This window comes from Mesoplodon mirus, assembly GCF_964341445.2.
Source record: "Mesoplodon mirus genome assembly, chromosome: 7".
NCBI classification, from domain to species: Eukaryota; Metazoa; Chordata; class Mammalia; order Artiodactyla; family Ziphiidae; genus Mesoplodon; species Mesoplodon mirus.
In genome coordinates this window covers 5043292-5064686 of record NC_138983.1, presented here as the reverse complement: position 1 = coordinate 5064686, position 21395 = coordinate 5043292, and the positions used below count along the sequence as shown (strand labels likewise).

General features: G+C 41.2%; 1 protein-coding gene across 3 annotated transcripts in view; it reads left to right on the top strand.

Moving 5' to 3' along the window:
* Positions 1 to 21395, top strand: part of PPP6R3 (protein phosphatase 6 regulatory subunit 3) — a 129733-nt gene that overhangs the window by 27066 nt on the left and 81272 nt on the right. For all 3 annotated transcript variants that reach the window (XM_082629154.1, XM_082629153.1, XM_082629152.1), the window contains one exon: positions 11069 to 11221. The gene's annotated coding sequence lies outside the window, so the exon portion shown is untranslated. The remainder of the gene's footprint in view (positions 1 to 11068; positions 11222 to 21395) is intronic.

The window sequence follows — 21395 nt, the reverse complement described above, 5'->3', positions numbered from 1 at the left end:
AGGGCTCCTTTTCTTACTTTTAAATAACTACTACAAACCATTGAGAAGACAGGCCCAGTAGAAAAATGAACAAACAATATAAACAGACAGTTGGCAGAAAAGTGAAGTATAAATGGCTCTTAGACATGAACAGTGCTCTTAAGAGAAAAAGACGTTGTTGGGCAAGGGTGCGAGGAACCAGGCATACATACCTCCTTTGGTGGTGGGAATGTGGATCGCCATGACCTCCAGTGGCTATTGTGCAGCTAATTAGAAATGAACATTATTTAATCCAGCAGTTCCACTTCTGGGAACCCTGGCATTTTTTGGTGATAGTGAAAATTGAAAACTAAATGGTCCATCAGTGGTGGCCTGGTTAAATCAACTGTAATGTAAAGGAAAGTCAGTATCAGCTAAAACTTTTTAAATTTTTTGGCTGTGTTGGGTTTTCGCTGCTGTGCGCAGGCTTTCTCTAGTTGTGGCGAGTGGGGGCTACTCTTCGTTGCGGTGCGTGAGCTTCTCATTGCAGTGGCTTCTCTTGTTGCGGAGCACAGGCTCTAGGCGCGCAGGCTTCAGTAGTTGTGGCACGCGGGCTCAATAGTTGTGTCGCGGGCTCTAGGGCACAGGCTCAGTAGTTGTGGTGCATGGGCTTAGTTGTTCTGCGGCATGTAGGATATGCCCAGACCAGGACTCGAACCTGCGATCCCTGCAGTGGCAGGAAGATTCTTAACCACTGTGCCACCAGGGAAGTCCCGCTAAAACATTTTATTCTTCAGAAAGTAGAATTTGGTTTTGTTTTTTCTACCATGCTATAAACCAGGGACTTTGAGAGTGATTCTTTCCCCCCATTTTAAAAGATTGAAAAAAATATCAGTGGGTCTGGTATAGGCACAGAAGGTATGTGAAAATATGCCTTCAAAGAGTGGTTAAGCCTGTCATTCTCTCTTGACTTTCTGCCTTTTAACACACTTCACATGAATTATTGGTCTATATTCCCGTCTCCAGATACCTGTTAGGGTTCTTTTTAAAGGATCCTGTCCTGTTTTATATATGTTCTGAGTTGTGTACTACAGGAAAGATGGGTATAACATCTTACCAGCTTCGTGGATGAATTCACACTGCAGTTTGCCTTATTGCATCTAAAAATAACCATAGTTCCTATCATGAGAGCATCGTTTTACTTGGTTTGGATCATTGATAAAGTAAGCAAGCATCTGATGTTGTCTGAGAAAGCTGGATGTAGCAATAGTGATTATACTACAGCTGCCTGATGGAGGAGGAAGACTTCCCTTGTCCGCCCTCTGTGAGGGAAGGGACAGCACAAACCTCTGTGTGCTCTGTGGTCCCCTGCCACCTACGTTAAGACGGTTTTACTGATCTTCCTGCTTTGGAGAAAGCAGCGTGTTCACATATGGACTTAAAGCAAAAACAAAAAACTGGGTACACCCTAATAGACCAAATCAGTCTCCCAGCAGAGTACATTGATATTGTAGTGGGTTGGCCAGAAAGTTTGGTTAGTGAATATGTTGTTCAGTAAAGTTCTTCGTGAAAATGAAAAATGAGTCTTTTATAGTTACTTAAAACCGAACGAACTTTTTGGCCGACCCAGTATAACTTTAAATTCTGTCATTGGGACTCTCTACTTTAAGATCTTTAAGAAATTAATTTCGTTTAAGAGTTTGAGTCTGTGGTTATTCATTGATTCCTTTTTCTTCATTTCTTAGAGTATCCTGGTTTCACTTATATTTTATATTTCTTCTAAGAGCCACAGGGAAGAAGTAGTTGAGGGTTTGAAGCATCTTAAATGATCGTTTAGTCTAATCGTCTCATTTTACAGATATGAAAACAAGCTCAGAGAGATGAGTTTACTTGCCCAAAGGTTGACTGAACTGAATCCATGTTCTCTCGGTCTTCCCCATTAAATTTGGTGAAGTGAGGAGCAATATGATATCCTTGTATCATCAGGGTGAGGTAACCTGCCATAACTTTGAGGTGGGTGTGTGGCTTTATTTTTTTATTTTATTTATTTTTATGTTTTTGGAAAGATTTCTATTTTATGTATTTATTTTTTGGCTGCGTTGGGTCTTTGTTGCTATGCGCAGGCTTTCTCTAGTTGCGGCGAGTGGGAGCTACTCTTTGTTGCGGTGCGTGGGCTTCTCATTACCGTAGCCTCTCGTTGCGGAGCACGGGCTCTAGGTGTGTGGGCTTCACTGGTTGTGGCACGCGGGCTCTAGAGCGCAGGCTCAGTAGTTGTGGTGCACGGGCTTAGTTACTCCGTGGCATGTGGGATCCTCCTGGACCAGGGCTCGAACCCGTGTCCCCGGCATTGGCAGGCAGATTCCCAACCATTGTGCCACCAGGGAAGCCCGGGGTGTGTAGCTTTAATTACACTGCAACAGTTTTAATGAAGACTTTTTTTTCCCTTCAGGTCCTAGTTGCAGCACGGGGGATCTTTGTTGCCTCATGTAGGATTTTTTTAGTTGTGGCATGTGGTCAGGGATCTAGTTCCCTGACCAGGGATCGGACCTGGGCCCCCCTGCATTGGGAGCACAGAGGCTTAGCCACTGGACTGCCAGGGAAGTCCCGAGACTTTTAATTTATATGCTGCACTAATTTATTTTTAGTCATGGAGACAATCTAATGGAACTCTCTTTATATTTTTTGGTTGAGAAAGTTGAAGCCTAGAGTTGTGAACTTACCCAAAATTGGAGACCATAAACGTTTATCCTGTGCTTAGTTTTTAATGTGAGTTGGAGCAGTGCTGCCCAGTAAAATGGTATTCTTTGTCAGCGTGGCTATTTAAATCGAAAGAAAATTGGAAATTCAGTTCCTTAGTCTTACTAGCCGCATTGCAGGTGCCGTGTGTGGCAGGTGGCTTACTGTATTGTACAGTGTAGGTCTAGAGCGTTCCCCGTGAAAGAATTCTTTTGAGAACTTCAGAAGTTTTAGTGGTGGGCACCAAGCGTCATGAGTATGATTAGAATTGCCAACGAGAAATCAGGTTTGTGTTTCAACGAAGGAGGAAAAAACCAGAGCTTCTGGCACTGCTATGACCGGTTGTGACTTGGGCCCTTTCTTGGTTCATATTTCATCTGTGCTTTAGGACAGTGACCAAGAGCCTACATGAACGGCTTTTCCTTTTCCATCTGTCAGGTATCTTGGTTTGCCAGTTGAAAATCCCGTCCTTGGGTTGAATTTTCAGTGATACATTCATTCATCTTCATGCTGCTTAGCATGTTTTCCGGTCTCTGTACTTCTCTTTCACATATTAATCACTTGGTTACTAAGATGCCCTACAAAAAGTTTGATGTCTTTCTTGCTTTTGTACTCAGGATTATGGAAGTTTACGTTTTTACGTCACATTAAGCTTGATGTGTAACCGTGGCTGAGCCAGCTAAGCATAGCGTTGGCGATTGGAGTCGTGCAGTCTTTCGCACCATTGCTCTACATCTCTGCACACTGTTGTTGTAACAGGAAGCGTTGGATTTCTGGGCTTTACTTTGGATGCTAACTTACTAATTTATGATTTGGCTCGATTTTACTAGCGACTTAGATTGGCTTGGCTTTCATGTACGATGGCAGTGATTTGAGTGTCCGTTAGGGTGCATAGCCGGATGATGACATAATCCAGTCAAGTGCCAAAGTTTTTAGTTAGTCCTTTACGTACCTGATTTTGCTTTTAAAAGGTGGTAGTATGGATTTACCTTGGGTGTTCTGTACTTTAAAAAGCAGTCTTTTTGCATTCTTGTCGGTAATTTTTGATTAATGCTTTAGAAGCCTGTATTCTTGCCACCGCTTGTATTAAATTGATTGGTTCTGAAATTACCTGATAGTTACATATATATCTGTGTGTATCTATGTACATATATATAAAATACATACGTATATATTGAAAGATGCCTCTGAAGTCATCCAAATGATGTTACTTACTTAGTTCGTTTCTCCCAATTACGAGTGGTTGTGTGCTCATTTTTGATGATTTTTGTGGTCAAAATATGGGGGATTTTTTTTTTTTTTAATTTACAGTGTGCTAGGCATTGAGGATAAAACGGTGAGCAGGACCTCATAGAGATGGAGTGTCTCCCCATCTCATTATCTTGCATCTCTTTAGACTTGGGTGTTTTGGAGAGCATTTGTGAGCACACTTGCAGAGATAGGATCATTGAGATCCACATTAAAATGATACTCTGATTGAGCTGGCCTGCCTTAGGGCTCCCTGATGTTAATGAGGATAGACTTGCTTGCTTTTGTGGGTCCAGGCTCTAGGCTGTATCACCTGTGTGTAACTGAGAGGTTGTCTTTAGTTGTTTGTGTATGATAGGTGACACAAGGAGAAAATATTTTCTTGCATGTTATGTAATAGCTACGGCTTCCTCTTGTGAATTTGCATTTGTGAAGAGTGTCATGGAATTTATGGTAAAAAGTCATATGAGAGCATAGGGAGCAGGTTATTATTCCTTTTTCCCCAAAGTGAGTTTTTAAAAAATAAATAAATAAATTGAGGGTTCATGTAAGGGTTATTTGGAGTGTCCTTTCTTATTATTCTCAATGATGAAATAGGAATAATTACCTAAGAGGTTTGAGAAGCATGTGTATAATGCTGGCACAAAGGGTTTGTAAGGGTAGATGTTCATTCTTGCTATTCTTGAGTTCTGTGACTAAGCAAGTACATATTTAGATACTCTTTAGCTGAGAATCTGTTCCTTTGCTGTTTTAGGCTACACCAGCCCTGATTCTTGACTGATATTTTTATAATTATGTTCTTACATTCTCTTCATTGGCCTTAATCAGAGTCAGTAGTATTGGAAAGAGGAGACCCTTTTTGATAGAGTTATGTTATATGGCTATTGAGGAAAATGTGGCTCCTTTAAGGAATGATTGGCAAAAATAAATTTTAAAAAAAAGTATATTATCTTTAAAAAAAATCTTGTTTTCCTTTTTTGAGGGGGCCCCTCTGGATCCATTTCCTCTGAAAGGATAATCTAATGATATCAACTGCTATAGACTGAATATTTGTGTCTCCCCTCTAACATTCATGTGTTGAAACCTAATCCTCAGCATGATGGTGTTGGTAAGTGAGGCCTTTGGGGGGTGGTGAGGTGGGAGAGTGGAGCCCTAATGATTGGGATTGGTGGTCCCAGAGAGTTCCCTCATCCCTTTCTGCTGTGTGAGGACACAGAAAAGGCTGTGGTCTATGAACCAGGAAGGGGGTCCTCACCAGACACTACAGATGCTGTGATCTTGGACTTCCCAGTTTATAGCAGTGTGAGAAGTAGCAGTGTGAGAAGTCAATTTCTGTTGTTTGTTAAGTCATCCAATATATGGTATTCTGTTATAGCAGCCCGAATGCACTATGACGTCAACTAGTAAGCTATGTATTGTATTCTTTATTAGCAAATCTGTATTTTTCCTGCTTCAGCTTGTATGACATTGTGCTGTTGCTCCCACTGCCTTTCAATAGTCTGCTCTCTAGCCGTGCCCCTTTCTCATTTTTGTCCTTTAATCATGATGTAAAACTTATGGTTTCCTAGTAATTAAATACGAGGGGAGAATTCCTCCTTTTTCAGTTTCTGTATTCTTTGGGAAGAACTTTTCATCATCCTTATGGATTCCACCATCATCTGTATGTTTTAACTTTTAACACAAACATTTGTTTCCAGCTTAGTTAGGTTTTTTTCCAGTGGGCTCATGTCATAGCTTGTCTGGATACTGTCAGTTCAGTTCGTTTCAGGCCAGGATCAGGAACTCTTTTGTCTTCATTTCTAAAACAGTGCTTTTCTCATTTCTCCTTAACCATCAGCACCCTCTTGGGACCCACAGGCTTAAAGCAGAATTTTTTTTTTCCATTTTACTTCTCTCTCCATTTATTATTTCACCAAGTCCTGCTTCATTCTTTCTGTAATTTAATTTGCCATTGTCCATGGCCACTGGCACCATATTTAAAGCTTTGATTACTTTATTTTTATATTAGATTAATAAATTTATTGAAAGAGGAAGAAAGTTTAGAGTTAACTTAGTCCAGCTCCTTTATTTTGTAGATGAAGAAATGGATACTCAGGTCAAATGACTTGCCTTAGGTCACACAACTAATGAGTAGCTGACGTTATAGTTCTCTGGTCTCAACATTTAATACTCCCTCCCAGGCTAGCATTCTTCTTAAAATTTTATTTGAAAAAAAAATTTGTCAGTTTTGCGTATCTCCAGTTAAGAGTGAGCTAGCTGGGCCTCCCTGGTGGCGCAGTGGTTGAGAGTCCGCCTGCCGATGCAGGGGATACAGGTTCGTGCCCCGGTCTGGGAGGATCCCATATGCCGCGGAGCGGCTGGGCCCGTGAGCCATGGCCGCTGGGCCTGCGCATCCGGAGCCTGTGCTCCGCAACGGGAGAGGCCACAACAGTGAGAGGCCCGCATACCGCAAAAAAAAAAAAAAAAAAAGAGTGAGCTAGCTTTAGGAGGTTGGGTAAGATAACAGCACTTTTTAGCCACCCCTCCCTCTTTCCCCCTTCCCTGAAGGCGACTATATTACTTAGAACTCTTTTAGCCAGTTAAGAAACACATATTTACCTCCACATGTCTGAAGAGCATACTGGAAGAGTTGTTCATAATTACATGCATGCTTGCTGATTTTTTTAGTTTTAAGCACATCTATTGATTTCCCTTTCTGAAAAGATATGGAAGATAAGGATTGGCTTACTCTTTTTCCCTCACTGCACCCTCTTCCCCACATTCTGTCTTCCCCATCTTTCCAATACAGTTTTATTGCAATTTTGGTGAAATCAGTATTTATCCATTATTACTTGGGATGCTATTTATAGTGTCAAGTAGTAAATTACAAATACTTTTCCTAAACAACTTCTGGTATTCCTTGGAAATGTTGTGTCAACTTTTTTTTAATGTATCAATCACTAACTTAGCCTCACACTTTTCGCCAGTTGCATGTGCAGGTATTCCATCAGCTTTATCTTTTTGAAGAAATTTTTACCTGCTCCAGACTGGACGGCTTGTCCTCCCTGCAGGGAACACAGTTGTCTGCTGAGACCCTGGGAGTTCATTTTGCCTCTCTCCTTCATTGAATTTCCTGTTCCTGTTTCTCTGTTGTTTTAGTGGAGCACAGTCTCTAGTAGTTTTCTGTGAGGAAGGGGTGTGGGAGGTAAGTCTTTTGAGACTTTCTGTGTACTCTTGAATGATAGTTTGGCTGGGTATAGACTTCTGGGTTGGAAGTCATTTTCCTAATGTATTAGTCTGCTAATTATTCTCAGTGCCCTTTTAAATAATATCCCTTTTTAAAAAAAATTTGATGGATACATTAACTTACCTTTCTGAGGATAATTTTTTTAATGTACTCTTTTTCTTGTATAGTCTTTCCTCCATCCTGCATTGTTCTGTTTTGTTTTGCACTCTACGTTTCATGGTAGAGGCTTTCCTGAGATGTTATTGGAACCCGTGGTTTTCGTTCACATTTCAAGTCGGGGTATATACACACACAACACATAGAGTTGAATCATATGAAATTGCCATTCTTTCTCAGCTTTGTTCACTATCTGTGAACATACTTAGTTCTCAGATCTTCATTTCTAAATCACACCCTCCACTAAAAGGAGCCAGGGCTCCTTGGAGAAATGGGTAATTTTAGAGCTGGGGCAGAGAATGTACAAGATTAATCGAGAACATGTTGTTATGCAAGGAAATAAGGAAGTACTCAAAAAACATGGAAAGCACACAGTCCTCTACTTGAAGGGGTTCCCACTGGCCAAATCTGGGATAACTTGAGCATCAGAATGAATGGTGATATTAATAAATAAAATAAGAATCCGTGAGTCCATACTGATAATGAATTAAAGAATGAATGGGAAAAAGGGAACATACCTTACTGGAATTATAATGTCAACTGATAAGTGTAGAAGGAGCAGTAGATTTACAAAATAAACATCATTTTATAACTGTCAGTAACAGTTGATTAAGACAAGAATTGCTAGTGGATGCTAAAACTATTGGGTGAATGTTTTAAGAACATAATCTCAAAATATCTTCCTACAGATTATTTACTAGTTAATTACTAAGGGGAAACTGGTTATTTTACAGTGGAGAAATGAGGCAAATACCATCTTAACCAAGTGATCAAAATCCCAATAATGGGACACACAGACATTATCTTACTACTTATGTGATACTCTAGGAAAAACAAACCTCACTTACCACTTGTGTGGTAGTACTGCCAGATATTTATACCCTATGTTCTTCAAAGATGCCAATGAAAGAGAATTGCTGAAGAACTGTTTCAGATGGAGACATGACATTAGGTGTGATCCATGATCTGGATTCAGGTGAAGGGGGATTGCCGTAAGGGACGTTGTAGAGCAGTTGGCGGAATTGGAATGTGAACTATAGATTCTATATGGGACAGTTAATGTGTTGCATTCCTGACTTTGACTGTGGTTGTGGAAGAGAATACCCTTGTTCTTAGGAAATACACAGCGAGCTATTTAAAGGTGAAGGACGTGATGGCTGCAGAAGATGGGTGGAAGAGCAAAAGTGACACAGTGATTAGTTGTGAATCTAGGTGAAGACTGTGGGAGCTTCTTGTACTGCTCTTGCAGCTGTTCTGCAGGTTTACAATGAAGACTTTTAAAGAAAAGATTGGAGTGAGGGTGGTTGATTGGATCCCCCATTCACGGGTGGGGGCTCAGTGGCTGTGAACCTTTCAGCAGTGTGATGAGTTGAGCTCCTTTGGTTGGGAAGTCCCCAGTGTCAGGATTTTCAGGTGTTTGTTTCTTGAGGTCAGTGATTAGAAGACACTTTCAGTTTTCATCCTGGCTGGGAATGTCAGAGCCCAATAGGAGAATCTGGCTGGGGGTGGGGTGGGCAGTTGAGTGGGCCTGTCTCTGCATTCTTTCTGCAGTTCACACAGTCCCTCTTTTTTCACTGGCAGGCCCACCCTCCGCTGTACCGGAGTCACCATCCTTTTTGGCTTCCTCCTGTCATCTGATGGGGTTGGGAAGGACAGAAGAAGGCAAGGAGATTTGGGAATCTAAGTGTTCATTAAATAGCTTTTTCAACCAATATTCCTTTTGCTCCCTAATTTTGTTGGTTCTTGGGATTATGCCTTTAAAAAGCAAGACAAAACAACCAAAACAATTCTTTTACTGTACTTTTAGAGGCATTGCAATGTGTGTTCAATATACATTCTTTACCCAGGAGTCCCAGTACTGCATTTGTATACCATTTCATTCTGTTTTCTATTTTTTGATCTTGTTTCCCACATTTTCGCACTTTAGAAAAAGCCAGATTTCTTATCATCAATAGTATAGACCCACTCTTTCCCGTAATTAGTCTAAGGGGAAAGACTGAACAATTAAAGACCTTTTTCCAGAAAAGTGGGTTATGTCTCAGCATACTTGTTACAACTTAATAAGCACCTGGATTTGTGATGCTCTGAGTGGGTTGACAGCTGTCTTATCTTTTGGCTTCCCTGGATGGGAGTGTGCAGCCCAGTGAGGCAGGCAGGTTGGTACAACTCCGCTGGGAGCCTGTGATTGACTGACTGGCTTGGAAGTGGGTGAAGTGGGTAATCTTTTTTTTTTTTTTTTTTTTTTTTTTGGCTGCATTGGGTCCTTGTTGCTGCACGCGGGCTTTCTCTAGTTGCGGCAAGTGGGGACTGCTCTTTGCTGCAGTGCGTGGGCTTCTCATTGCGGTGGCTTCTCTTGTTGCGGAGGGCGGGTTCTAGGCATGCGGGCTTCAGTAGTTGCGGCCCACGGGCTCAGTAGTTGTGGCTCTCAGGCTCAGTAGTTGTGCACGGGCTTCCTTGCTCTGCAGCATGTGGGATCTTACCGGACCAGGGCTCTAACCCATGTTGCCTGCTTTAGTAGGTGGATTCTTAACCACTGCACCACTAGGGAAGTCCAGAAGTGGGTGATCTTGGCTGGTGGGAGAAAAGATTGTAGATCAGTTGAGGGTCCTACAGCTACTCAGATTAAATGTCACATGGGTGTGCGTGTGCGCAGGTGTGTGCATTTTGTGGAGTATATAACTTCATTGGATTTTTAAAGGGATCTGGAACCCCTAACACAGAGTGGTTGTGATGGGACTAGAATTACCTTTGACATTTAGAAATGTACTCTTTACACTAACATGCTAGGTTGGTCATGTCTAAGGACTGTGGTGGCACATGATCTGTTCTTATGATTTAAAGCAAAAATTTAGGTGATCAATTAAACAGGTTTTTGTTTAGAAAACATTTCACTGGTAAAATGTTTTTTAGAATCAAATATTTTCTTCATTTTAAACTAGGTTTGTTACAGTTTTTCTTGATTCATTTTGTTTCTTTTAGCAAGTGGTTAGCATTGTTTCTATTTATTATCTTATTTGAGGGAAAATGTTGAGTTGATCAGAACATAGTGTGAATTTTGTGGAACAAAGGCATTAAATAAATGGCATTTATTTTGAGATGCCTTGTAGACTGCATCTTTATAGGATTTCTGATTGGTATATTGTCCATAGTTTGTGTCTTTTCTTGCAGTATTTAGTTATAGATGAAGTGCCTTGGAAGACAGTTTAAATTTATAGTCCTTTCATGTGAAGCATCTGGTTAATTCACATTAGAGACAGGATTCGGCTACAGCTGGTACTTAAGTGAACGTAATGTTCTGCTCATAGTTCCTAGTAAGTTACAGTTGTTTAAAGGTATTACACGGGGCTACTTGGGGACATTTAGAGGAAGATACTTTTAAAACTTGTTTTAGTGTTGTAAAATATGGTGCCTTTGTAGTTAACCCTGTGTTGAGTAAGAATATCATTGATGTTTTCATAAGACAAAGATAAGCATATGTATTTTTTCTTATTTGCTCACTGATAGTGCTCTTACTGTATATCTATTTCTGGGTTATTGTTTAGTGTAGGATAAAAGCTTAGGTAGAGGAATGACAGTACCTTTTTTCCTCTTGTTACATAGAAAAAATTTCAATTAGCTAGTACTTTTCAATCCTCTGAGGTATAGTTGTGTGTGAACGAAGACCTTGAACCAGTATCTTTAATGGCAGCTCTCATCCGAACAAAAGAGAACACGTTGTCATTTTTGCTCTTTTTTTCTTTATAGGGGAACTTCTGTTTCATGTCGACCATCCCACTTTATTCTGCTAATCTGCTAATGCAGTAAATTGGAAGACAACCGTTGCCAGGATAACCTGTAATGGGCAAGGAGCCACAGAAAAGAAAACATTTCTTTTAATTTTTAAACTTGGTTTGAAAGGTAAGGTCACTAAGATTATGAGGAGTTTCCTTCCATGAGTTACATCAAGGAAAGCAGTTTTCTGTCTTGAGACCCTGGAGTCTAGGTGGACCTGGTCTGGGTCATCACTTTGAGCCAGGTACCACCTGGCTCCGTGGCGCTATGGTGTTTTTAGGAAGTTAAGTAACAGGCTCTGTAGTTTGCTCTGGTATGTCGTAGAATCTGCAGCACCCATGGGATTCCCAGCTTCCACGGGATGGGGGTTGGGGTGGATTGAGCTGGGCCCTAGGGACTAGACAGGCCTAGCAAGCTGAAGTAGCATGCCAGAGAAAGACTGCTAGTAGAGACCCAGCTACTGCTTCTAGGTCCCCTGGCTCTGTGTGTGTGTGTGCGTGCACGCAAGGGAGAGAGAGGGAGAGATTTGTGTTTGTTTTATACCAGCCAAAGGACATCTGGCTTCTAGCCAGCCACCTGACTCTTTTGAGTCTTAATTGCTATCATTTTGCAACTCTTTACTGAATTTTTTTGTGAAAGACCAGAGGTTTACTTTGCATATTTGGCTTTTGGGTCAGTTGGCACTTAATAGAAAGTGGCCCAGTAGGACCTTTTTGGGGATATGCACACATACTTAATCCAATTTCATTTGTTCCATAGTAACTGGAGGAGCAGGTGGGCATAAACCATTTAATCATCTACTTTTCAGGCTTCACTGTCTCAGGAGATACTATAGTTGTTCTGTTGTAACAGGTCTCTGCTTCTAATCCCCAGGCCGGAATCTTTCCTAGGCAGTAAGCCACTTTGCCTGTGCTCTCCCCCACCTCCAGCCCCTTGTGAATAAGTCTTCCTCAGCATCCCGTTCTGCTTACACAGTGAAGCACCAACTCTTGTAGAAAGGTTCTGATTTGTCCAGTTTTTATCTTCATATTATTCTGTATAAATCCTGATGGGGAGAATTCCCTTTAAGTAGTCATTCATTCACTCTGGGCACCTTGTTTCATATGGTTTTGTTTGTTTGTTTTTGCTCATGTGGCCCAGCCCTTCTTTTTCCTCTGCCTTGGGATAGGTTCTAACCCGTAGGTATGAACTCTTCAGTTTCTTACCTGCCTGACTGAGTGGAGAATTCAGTTGAGGGTTCAGATATAAGAAGTCCAGTAGCATGCAGTGATAAGCTATGATCTGGCTGTCAGATTCATTTATAGTTAAAACAATTATCCATTTTTCTATTGTGATGCTGGATTTCAAAAACTAATTTTTAGAACTCTTTATAGTATTACACATATTAGCTTTTTTTTTCAGTTGAGGTATAATTGACATATTAGTTTCAGGAGTACAGTATAATGATTTGATATTTCTATATTTTGAGAAATGATTACCACAATAGGTCTAGTTATTAGTTATCATCCTTACACAGTTACAAATTTTTTTCCTTGTAATGAAAACTTTTAAGATTTGTTCTCTTAGCAACTTTCAAATATACAATACAGTATTATTAACTATAGTCACCATGCTGTACATTCTATCCCATGACTTATTTATTTTGTAACTATAACTTTGTATCCCCTTCATCCATTTTGCCCACCCCCATCATACGGTTTTATTATTCTGTGTATTTGATTTTATGCCTTCCAGGGCTCAGCTCTCTTTCCACCTTTTTTGTAAAACCTTTCTGTGTTGGTCCAGTCAGTCCCTTTGTGGTCATTCCTTTGTGAACTCTTAGAGTATATCATTAAATTATTTTAGGATTACTGTTTTTCCTTAAGTAGATTTTAAGCACTCCTGAGCAAGGAGTTTTCACTTCTACTTTATGTCTTTAGTACATTTTACGTAATAGGTGTCATTAATTGTTTGGTGGTAGGAGCTAAAACTTCTCAGGATAACAGTTTTAAAACTCTCTCTCCCTTTATTTCTCACACGCTCTTTCTCTTGTTTGTTTTTGTTTTTCTTTGCTGATAGAGACTCTTAGCTTTGGTAGCTTATAAAACAATTCCTTACCTTTAACTGTATTCTTTTTTCTTCTTGTACTCCCTTCTGCTCATTACCATGCTGTTCCACACTAGGGCGGGTGAACTCTTCTCTTAAGAAGTTACCCCAAAGGCCCCCAGAGCCCTATAATCAATGCCCGGTAGTTGAGAAGGATTTCCAAAGAGGCGCAGCACTGCAGGTATAAGGTCCTTTAGACCAGGGATCACCAAGCTCAACTTTTGTTGCCAAGGCCCAGAAAGTACACATTTAGGTTTTGTAGACCAAGAGGCAAAAGAGAGGATATTATGAGGGTACTTACGTGGCAAAAGAGAAGCAAATTTCCCCAGATTTTATGACGAAATTCAAAATTTAAGAATACTTGAGTTCATTTTTCCGTGACACAGATCTACTAATGAGAAGAATGAAATTCTTTTTCTAGGGGGATAACGTTTCATTTAAATGGCATTTGAAGGTAGAGTTCCCCTCTCATCAAAATCTATTTGCAAATGTTCATCTAATCTATTATTGCTGATCCGTACTGGGATTTTACATATTTCATCTTTGAAAATGTCTTTTTATGCATGTAGGTACTGCCACATTCTGATACCAGCCCACAAGCACGTATGATTTTAGTTGAGTATATTCTTCACTTAGAAGGCATAAAGCATTTATAGAATTCTATTAGGTTCTTCTCTTTATTTGCCTTTTAGCATGTCATTACTTTGTAGATTAATCATTTCCAGTGGAAGGTTAGGTGAAAGCTCTTCAATTGCATAACTAAATGGCTTTTGGAATAGGGAAATTTCCTTCACACTTGCATTAAGTTCTGAAAAATGCTGTGTAACTGTAGTTTGAAAATATATCGACTGCAAATTTGTATGGGAATGGGAATCTCACTTATTATTTTAACTTCAGATAGCACGTCAGCAAAGGTGAATTTCCAGAGCCATTCAGTGTTCAGTAACAGTGGTTGAGTGTTGTTCTCATTCAGAAAAATTTCAGCCTTGGCCCTAAGCTCCAAAAGTAGTAAAAAAAAAAAAAAAAAAAACAAAAAAAACCACATTACTTCCTCTTTTTTTCCTTAATAAATTTATTTATTTTATTTATTTATTTTTGGCTGCGTTGGGTCCTCGTTGCTTGCGGGCTTTCTCTGGTTGCGGTGAGTGGGGGCTACCCTTCGTTGCGGTGCGCAGGCTTCTCATTGCGGTGGCTTCTCGTTGCAGAGCATGGGCTCTAGGTGCACAGGCTTCAGTAGTTGTGGCTCATGGGCTCTAGAGTGCAGGCTCAGTAGTTGTGGCGCACGGGCTTAGTTGCTCCGCGGCATGTGGGATCTTTCTGGACCAGGGATCAAACCTGTGTCCCCTGCATTGGCAGGCGGATTCTTAACCACTGCGCCACCAGGGAAGCCCCAGCGTTACTTGTTGTAAGCCATTAAACTACAGTGTGATAGGACAAGTCAGAAACTAGTGATGGTTAAGTCCATGAGAGTAAATTAAGTTCACTGTTGACATTACTGGTTCAGTAACATGCGAGGGATCAAAAAAAAAACTCCCGAAGTACCTGCTTATGAAAAAAAGAAAGAATAGCCATAAGCTTTAAACACTTTACATTGCCACAAGTTTTGTGAATTTGTCCAGTGAAGCCTTTTTTTCTGTCCACACACAATTTTACCACCATCAGTTGTAGCTCATCATGGCACGTTCTGCTGCACGTTGTAGTGATTTCATCTTTTCTTAGCTTCTCTGACAATATTCTGCATTCTGTTTCACATGCACTTTTCATAGAAGCTAATTCTTCATCACTTCAAACTCCTCAAATAAATGACAACACTCAGATCTTAAACTCATCAAGAATCAAGGAAAATCATCATTGGCTTCTTTAACTTATTAACAAGCGACCTTAGAAACCAGCTTTGATTGAAGCTTTGTTTTCATTTTTTATTTTTGTGAAGAAATTCTCCTGTAATAAGATACTCCATTTAACATTTTCTGACTTTTCTGACTGTTCCTTTCTTGTGATTTGGGAATACTGTGATGACTGCTTAGTCTGGTAATGTCGACATATAGTGTATTTTAGCACAGGGATGGTATGATTGCATAATAAACAGTGCTTTGCCATCTAGTTTCATAACAGAATAGTTCACCTCCCATTGTACCTTAAAAACACAACATTTGAAGTCCAGATTTTCTTTTCTTGTTTTGACATGTTGAGTGTGCACTTATAAAATGTTGCAGTACAGCACATGGCACTCTGAGCACTGCTGAGTTATACCCGTGTCACTGTGATTTGGAGAGCGCCTAGCTGCAGTGCACAGCGATAGCACCGTACGTGGTCTCTTGTCACAACTGCTCAACTCTGCCCTGGTAGTGTAAAAGCAGCCAGAGGCAGAATATAAAGGATGGTGTCACTGTGTTCTGTTAAGACTTTATGGTCATTGAAATTTGAATTTCACAGAATTTGTACAAGTCACGAAATATCGTCCTTTTGATACTCCCCCACCCCCACCCCCAAACAGTTAAAAAGGTAAAAGCCATTCTTCGCTCAGGGCCTATATTTATAAAAAAGGTGGCATACCAGATTTGGCGATCTCAGTACGGTACCCCCAGGTGTCCTAGGTCCCTGGAGTTGCTTCACACACTCATGGCAGGAAAAATGGGGTGGGAAAGGACCTAAACTGAAAAGGTACCATTGTGGTTTTTGCTGTTGGTTAGATTTTTCTATTTCTTTGTTTTTTGTATGTAGGAATCTTATGTGCATGTAATCACCTCATAGTCTTTCTGTTAGATAGTCTTTTATAATACCCTGATTTTAGATTGTGGTTATATTTATAGAGCCTGTCCTAAATGCCAGGGATTGTGCTGCTTTATATTTTCTTTCTTTTCATAATTTTTTATTTTATCATACATAGGTACATAGCTTACATAGGTGCATAGTTTAAAAAGTCAAATGGTATCACAGGATTTATAACAAAAAATAACAATCATCTCTTTCATCTTTCCCATCCTATCCCCTCCTCATCCCCAGCCCCTAGTGAGTGAGTTACTTACTCACTAGGAGCTGCTACCTCCATCTCTTAGCTGTTTCCTCATCTTCACTTCCTTGTGCATTTCTAAATTATATACCTGTGGGTAGCAGTTTCTAATCTATCTTACTTCTAACTATGAAGATTAAGGTTTAGCTATTATATGCATAGCTCTTTCCCTCTCACATCTCCCAACATAGTTAAAGCACAACTTTGGTTAAGATCAGTAATAAAGTATGTATATTTTGGTTAATTAATCCCTAAATCTCTGACTTAATTTGCAGAATCCTTCTCAACACAGTAACATGCATCTGGCAATACACTTCCTTGGACATATCCTTTCCAGAGCCCTCTGCCTCATGGTTTACTCCAAACTTGTTCCTCTTGACTTTGTCTGTAGCTGCAGGTGTCCCCCCTTCTGGGAGTCATCTTTGCTTCTCTGTGTGTTGGATCCCTGGTCTCATGGATTCCGTGTCTTCCCCTCATGGCTTACTGCCATGCTTTAGTGAAGCCCGTTCTCCATCCAGTAGCTTCCTCGAGAAACTGTGAATAAATCTTTCAGACCTTCCAGGTCTAAAAATGTTCTTTTCTAGAATTGCTGTTGAGGAAGCTGATGTCATTCTGATTTCCAGTCCTTTTATAAGTTTTTCCTCACTAGAAGAGTTTAGATACTCTTTTTTTTTTTTTAATCTCTGATACCATGGACTTTCACAGTGTGTCTTAAAGGATCTTCTACCACTCATCGTGGTGCCACATGTGGGTCTTAAGGGGAGAGTCACTTCTTTATGCTCGGAGAAAAAAACATTTTTTGACAAGGGAGGTTAGTGGTGAATTATAATATGTTCTAAAACTTTTGTTACTTGGATGTTGGACTTTCTGAATTGTTTATCCATTTTCTGTCTTTCATAAATTTGTTGGCATTCTCCTTGGCTGTTGTTTCCTTTTCTTTGTCCTTTATTGTCGTTTTTCTAGAGCTTCCAGAAGGGTAGAGAATTGTGTAGATTTCAACCCACTAAGCATCTGGAAGGTTGCAGAATCCTTTGCTATTTTCTTGTTGAGACTCCATGTCAGCCCAAATGTAGCCATGCCTTTTATATCACATAGACTTTGAGAAGAAATTCATAAAACAATGTGGTGGTCATTTAATATAGTCTTTCTGTCCAGAACGGGAAGTTGTCTGTCGTTGCCCTCGTAGAGAATCATCCAGGCTTCCAGAGCACCTCCAGCCTTGGGGTCTTGAAGGTGTTGGTGTTCCTAACCTTTAGCAGGTTCCTGCATCTTCTGCTCACAGATAGGACAGATAATCTGTCCTTTTCACTCACTGGCTCTCATTTTTTCCCTTGGGCACTGTCCGTGATAGTATAAAAGAGCTTTGAGATATTCAAAGATAGTTATTTTTTCCTCCAACTGGCAAGTCCTTCTGCCACCCTGGTCCTCTTTGGGTGCCATGTGGTTGGCAGTCTCTTCATCTGCCCCAGAACAGGATATGATATTGCTTGGCATGAGCTGATCTGCCCAGGGAAGGCTTCAGTAGAGTTAGTATCTCCCGTGGTCCTAGACGCAGTTGATCTATGACACATTCTGAGGGTTACTTGCTTATTAGTCACAGCATAATACAACTTTATGTCAAGCTTATAATTAACTAAAATCTTTGGACTTGTTTCTTTCTTTAACAGTTTTCTTAGGCCTAGCTACCTCTACCCCCCACCCCATGTCATGTTTTTCAGTTTTTATTTTAAAAGGACTTTACATTTAACCACGTTAAGTAAATTTCTCTTGGTTTCATCATGTCAGACAGCTTTTGAATGCTGATTCACTCGTGTTTTCTGTGCATTTGGACAAACCTGTGGCATTCTGGTCAATCAGCCCTGATAGCGCCACTGGCCACGAGAGCTGAGCTCCTCCAGTGTCACCACCCACGCTCTTTGGGCTGAGCTCCCAGCCAGCTTGTCTGTCAAGTGATTCTTTTCCCTGCCCATGAAGACATGGGGTTCCCGTCCATGAGTGTATCCCAAGAGCCATTAGATGGCAGGTTAGCCTGCTGCTGTTTCCCTTCCGCAGGCTGGCCTGGGGCTGGCTTGTGCTCTCGATGACTGCTGCTGGGACCGGTCGCTCACCGGGTGTTCCATGCTGGTCCTGTGGCCGTGTGCCGTGTGCCGTGATGGGAAGAGCACAGACTTGGGAGCACAATGGGCCTGGGCTTGTGTCCCAGCTCTGGCCACTAGCTGTGGTCTTTGATAGATCATCTCACCTCTTAGAATCTTAGTTTTTCCATCTGCAAATGAGAGCGAAACCTTGAAGAGTTGTTGTGAGGTACAGATGATGTATCTAAAAGCATCAAGCCCAGAGTCTGGCATATGGTAGGCACTTAATAATTGTGAGCTGCTGTTAGTCATTTTTCCTCCTTTAATCGAAAGTTGCCGTATCAGACCATTTACTGTTATTGTGGAATAGCTAGAAGAGATTAAGGAGCTATAAAGACTGTAAGCAGTGTTCACATCTCATGTTCTACACTGAGCTTGTATTCCTGAGCAGAGTCTCAGCAGTCCAGGAGTCTGCTTTGCTGGTAAAATATTCATGACGGAAAGCACTTCCTGGAGGTTAACAGGTTATTACTGCTAGTCTAGGGACTGTTGAGATAGCCCTGAATGCTTTATGATTATATACATTATTTATGTCTGTATGTCTCTATGTATGTATGTATGTATGGCTGCCGTGGGTCTTCGTTACTGCACGTGGGCTTTCTCTGGTTGCAGCGAGCAGGGGTTACTGTTCATTGCGGTGTGCGGCCTTCTCATTGTGGTGGCTTCTCTTGTTGTGGAGCACGGGCTGTAGGCGTGTGGGCTCAGTAGCTGTGGCTCGCGGGCTCTAGAGCGCAGGCTCAGTAGTTATGGCGCACGGGCTTAGTTGCTCCGTGTCATGTGGGATCTTCCTGGACCAGGGCTCGAACCCGAGTCCCCTGCATTGGCAGGCGGATTCTTAACCACTGCACCACCAGGGAAGCCCTGATTATACACATTCTGATTAAAGTTTGCTGGGCAAGGAAGATCGAAGGTTAAAAAAAATGGCGGGGGGGGAGCTTTAAAATTTGTGACCAATTTGCCATGTCTGTCTTCTGTTACAGAGTTGCTTATAACTCCAAATTAACCAGGATAGTTAGCTCATTCTTAAACTGAAGGTTGTTTCTTTTTGGCCATTTTTCAATGGCATCTCAGTATGCTCTAGAATTTCTGATTTGGAAAGGCTGTTCTCTTTGGGCATCTTGTCTGTAATGGACATATGAATAAAAAAGTAGCCACTGTCACTTGATTCAAATTGGGTGACTCACAAACTGCATATAACTGATTTCACTTAGTAAAAACATGGGCGAGTTGGATTTTCCAAGGCTTTCCCCTGCCCTGTGTTAGTATAGAATTCTCTTTCTAGCTCTGCTGTTTTCATACTGTTCCTGACTTGCTTAGGACCAATCTTCCTCCCTACAGTTTTATTTATTGTATTTATTTTTTGGCCATGCCGCATGGCTTGCAGGATCTTAGTTCCCTGACCAGGGATTGAACCTGGGCCCGAGCAGCAAAAGTGATGTGTGCTAACCACTGGACCACCAGGGAATTCCCATCCCTACAGTTTTAGATTAGGAACTCTTCTGGGTTATTTCAGATAACAGATGTCCTAATCACATCACGTTTCCTCTGGCTCTCCAGTTACATGTCACTTCTTTCTGATATTTGAGTCAGATTTGTTGACAGCTCTGCCTGGTTTCAGAGATTCAGAGAATTCTGGATGCTTGAGATGGAAAACCCTCTACTTAGAATTTTCTTATTTGACTTTTGTCATGTTCTCTTACCTACACTACACCCTCCCTTTCAGTATGTAGGCACGTGTGTGTGCGTGTGTGCGGGCACACACACACACAGAATAGACACCTAGATCCAGCTAGGTTTTCCTTGCCTTTATTGCTTTGATCTCTAGCAAGGCTCCTGACAGAAACCTGATTACCATTGCGTCATCCTCATTACTTGTCTTATTTCTTTCCAACCCCTTAGTCTCACTTTAAAAAAAACCTTGTTCTTAGTATAAATAAGTCATGCTTTGCATATACTCGTATTGAAGTTTTTGAAGTTGTGGAAAGTATGCACAGAAATTCGTGTCCACTTGCGTTTTCATAATGAGAACTTGCAGAGGCACAGACACACCACTGTACTTTCGTGTGGACTCCGTGACCGAAGTGAGGCTGGACTTTTCTTGATTGGCAGTTGGCTGTTTAAATATAAAAGGGAAGTGGGCGATTAAGATCGCACCTCTTGCCTGTCCACAGCATCTTAGAGGTGTATTTGGAGTTAGCCCCAGGGTGTGGGTAGGCATTTGTTTTCTGAGGATCGTGTATTTCCCAGGTAGCTCAGAATTCCAAGGGCAATCCATAAATTTGTATCATCTGATACCTAAGTACAGCTAGGAATGAAGAAAGCATGAAAATTAGGCTTTGAGGAATTATGGGTGAAACCGGAGGGGGGATAATAATTTAATGTGAAATCTCTTAGGGAATAACTTGGTTTTCAAAGTCGAGGCTGTTGTAGGGCCTCGCCATCCACTGTGAGTTCTTAAAATGGTCTCTGGGTCACCGCTCTTTATCTAGGCTCACCCCTGTCCAGTCCATCTTTCACATTGACAGCATTTAAACTCTAGATCTCATCTTGTTGCTCATTTGCCTTGTCTCACCTGACCTCAGTGTCCCTCCTCAGTGGTCTTGTCTTCAGCACTCCCTTCCCTATCCCACATTTTAGTCATATTCAAACACATGGCCGTTGTGGGAACAGGTGAGAGACCTCTTCCCCTCTCCGCCTTTGTGGGAGTACAGCGTCTGTTGAAAATGTACTTGCCACAGCTTAAATTTCATCTCTGTGTCATTTTCCTCTACTTCTCTTGAGTCATTTGTTTCTATATACTGTGTTAATCTTTGCTATAGCTATTTTAATGTGCATTTATCTCAGAACGGACTGGCTCCCTCCCTCGCTTCTGCAGCAAGCCTGCCCGGCTGTGCTGTGCATCCGTACATGGCTCTTTGAGATCTGGCTTTGCGTTGCCTAACCTTTCCTCTTTCTTCTTGTCATCAGGACCTTCTCCCTGCTGTGAATTTCTTGAAGCTCCAGGGTCTATCCTCCATGCTTGTAGGATCACCTACTGAGCCCTACCTGTCTTTGAGGCCCAGCTTAG